The sequence below is a fragment of the Morone saxatilis genome, unplaced genomic scaffold, assembly GCF_004916995.1.
Source record: "Morone saxatilis isolate NCDOM2014 unplaced genomic scaffold, NCSU_SB_2.0 Contig20, whole genome shotgun sequence".
Lineage (NCBI taxonomy): Eukaryota > Metazoa > Chordata > Actinopteri > Moronidae > Morone > Morone saxatilis.
In genome coordinates, this window is record NW_023339763.1 from 17,028,863 (window position 1) to 17,032,527 (window position 3,665).

Below are 3,665 nucleotides of genomic sequence, written 5' to 3' on the forward strand. Positions count from 1 at the left end.
TATCACATACATACATATACAATACATTAGTGCAATGAAGCTGCAAAATCACGGTTATCACGCTGTGCATACGGGCAGATGATGGGTGGTCTGGTGGCTGAAACCATAAATGGATTCGTAAGTAATTTGCTTTTTCTGTTCTAATCTAGTCCACCTCCCTCTCCGCCCCCATCAGCAGTGACAAATGTAAAAAAAGAGGTGAGATTTACTGTAATTTTGCAATTTGTTTCTGCAGTTTTTATGCTGTTGAATCACAGATTGTACTGTACCTGTTAAATTTACTAATTTGTTTCCTCTTTTTTAATGTGTCCTTTTTAATTCATTTGTTTTGTCTCCTCAGGATTAAAGTTAAGGAGACTCTCACATCATGTGACCGCCGCATGGTGCTGCTGGGTCCACATCAAGCTGGATGGAGTTAACGGAAAATAAACTCAGTTGATCTTGATCTGGGAGATAAATGGCTCTCCACAGAAGTGAATGGATGTATTTGATTCCAATTTTTTTTAAATAGAAAGAATGGTGTTGTAAGGCAACACCGTAGCAAACTGACTTTTGAATGAGCTTGCATACTCATTGGCTCAGTGTTGGATCATTATTCCAAAGTTAGGATGGAGATGGAGTGGACTACTATTCTTCCCCTTGTCAAATAATTTTGTAATTTTACAGTGTTAAAATGTTTGAATGGCCAATTTTATTGAAGGGAACTAACTGCCATAGCTGGTTATAACACCTTACTTAGACATCTTGTTGTCTGCAGTCTCCATGCTTGTTTTTATCTTTGTAAAATAGATCTCCCAAAGAAGACTAATTGAATTAAATGGAATTAATCCGTTTAATCATTATTGATTTGAAAATGTGAAATATTAGTCTTAATATTAATGTTATATATTATATAATATTATAGATTTTATAAAATTGATCATGTAATAATGATCTGTCAAGGAACTATATGAAGCAAATTCATATTAAGCTACATCTATCGAGTAATTATTTCCTTGGAAGCCATTTTAGTTTGTCCATTCAAAAAAATATTTAGATCAAAATTTGAATTTGAATGTATGTCTGTTGAGACATAACGTGTCATCAAAACACAAGTCACTTTTTAGGAGGCATTACAAAAAGTATTTTGCTATAAAGTGTGAGCCAGTCAGTTTAGTTTGAATTTACACAATGAATATAATGCTAGTGTAAGTTTAATAGGGAATTATTAAAATGTATTCATTAGCGTACATTCCCATACTTCCACACTCCCATGTGGGTAGGTCATGCTGCACAAGAGACTGCTCAAAGTTTACCTGAATCTGATGCACCTCAAATGAATTGTTGGGATTAAAAAGCAGGAATCAAAACATATTGTTACAATATGTGAAAATAACACTCCAGCGTTTTTTATTTTTATTTCTTATGGTTATGGTTAATATGTTATACCTTTTTTTTCTTTGATAACCCAACTTGAAAATTCTTGTTATTGTCTGGTTGGATTTGTTTTAAAAAATGAAAATAAAAATGAAAAGTTCTTAGCATGAAATTTTTTAAAAAGAGCTGTGTATTACCGTTCAGTTTTGTGTTACTACATGATATTTTTTGTCCCGTCTCCCCTCCTCTCTCTTTAGTGTGCTGACTTTTTAAATCACTCATATGAGTAAATGAAGGGTTTTTTTTTATTGTAAGTGTTCTTTCTTTGGATATAGAAGAGTTAACAGTTTGCTTAAAAGATTTATCACTCCTTAATGTGAGGTTAACAAGTCTGTAACTTGCCAGAACCATCTATGCCAGCCAAGTGCAGGTGCAAAAACAGTTTGCAGAGTTGCATGCAAGTAATTTAAGCTGGGTATATAATCTCACACCTTAATTTAAGAAATGTGTAAGGAAATAGTACACATACTTTATATCATAAAATTAATAAATAATCATTTAAAAAAAAGTTTTTTAATTGATTCGGTCTGGGTTGAACATTTTTACTTCTCCGTTTGTTTGTTTTTTAAATAAAAACATCCAGTTGGACACATGTAACAGCTGGAATACAATGGGGCACAACAATGAACCCTGTATCTTAAATTAATGCAAAGAATGAATTGTTGCCTACTTTGTGCTGAAAATGTTTTAGTGGTAACATTTTATAACATCAGCAGAAAGATGAAGAGCCATGCTAGTGTCTCTGTGAGGCCGTAAACAGGCATGCTTTGAGCAAAATGCATGCTCACAATAATGTTCAGCAGGTGTAATGTTTACATCTTAGTTTAGCATGTTAGCATGCTAACATTAGTTAATTAGCACTAAACACGAGGTACAGCTGAGGCTGATAGGAAAGTATTGGACCCATTGAAATGTTGACCTGATGATGATGCCAGATGATAAGTCAAGGGATCGCCAGAGTTATTAAATTCATCCTGATCAGAAGATGAATGCATGTATCGGAGCTCATGGCAGTCCATCCAATAGTTGAGATGGTTTACTAAAAGTGTGGGACCCACTGACAGGGTCTTCTACTTAAACAAAAATATTCCGATACAATTATTGATCCCCTGTTAAAAAATTTAGTCAGTAACCTAAATATTAAAGTAATGTAACTTCTTACCTCATTACCTCAACACCCAAATATGCAAATGAAAAGAAAAGAAGAAAAAATGTCAATAAAAAGTATTGATGTAAATGTATTATATAAGACAACAGATCAATATAACCTTAGAAAAAAAATTGTTACCAAGATTTTTAGCATAAACAATGTGTTGAGTGTATTTTTAAAGATGCATTTTAAAATGGTAATCCCGATAATGCTCTCTTTGATGGGCACAATTAGTCATGTATCTCCACAAAGTTTGGCCTTTATTCATTTCCATCCAAATATCTAGTTTCAACAGGAAATACATAGAACTTAAGAAGCAATATATTCTCAAAATTCCAGTTAAGTTATACATTTAAGATGTTAAGCTTTCCCACCCAAAATATTCCAAATGAAAAAGGGGAACACAGTGATTTCTACCAATATGCTCTCAATAATTCGTAATATTTGGGAAACCATCTGTTTTAAAATCCTGTTTGCAGTCGGACATTGTATTTATTTTACCATCCGCTCCTCCCACCACATTCCAACCTTCACTGCCAGTCAGGGCCTTGCCTCCTCTCCACAGCCCTTTTCATTCCACATTTAAATTTACCAACTTGTACCTCATCTGTATTGGCCTCAGCATAGGACTAAATGGTTGGCTGGCCCACATCCAGGACCGGTGAAAATTCCCTTGCTGATTTCATGCCAATTCATATTAGCTTGAGCTTCAGTAAATCAAAATGCAGCCAAGTGCAAGACTCTCAGATAGGGCACACACACACACAAGAACAAAATAATGTGTGTTCTCACTGAAGAAAGCACTGTTACTGGATGTCTAAGCTGAATTAACCATGTATTTACTCACTTCTGCGTTTCTTTGGGAACATACCACCTGATACTTGGTTCAGTCATTCTTTCATTTTTTACGGCATCATGCTTGCCAACTGTCAGTTGTACATTTCTCTATGTGTTACTAATATTCGTATGTTATCATATATGCTCTTTTTCATGTTTAATTTGTTCTTTTATCCACCTTACATGCAGTGTATGCAAGTCAGAATTCAAATAATCAAAATTAAGTAAAAGTTAAGCTTCTGTAAAGCTGAAATCGAAGTAG

At 34.1% G+C, this 3,665-nt stretch overlaps 1 protein-coding gene across 1 annotated transcript in view; it reads left to right on the forward strand.

Annotated features, from left to right (window-relative positions):
* Positions 1-2,183, forward strand: part of LOC118331957 (oligophrenin-1-like) — a 20,597-nt gene extending 18,414 nt beyond the window's left edge. The window contains exons 23-24 of the mRNA XM_035667061.1: positions 150-198; positions 341-2,183. The gene's annotated coding sequence lies outside the window, so the exon portion shown is untranslated. The remainder of the gene's footprint in view (positions 1-149; positions 199-340) is intronic.
* The last annotated feature ends 1,482 nt before the right edge of the window (positions 2,184-3,665 follow it).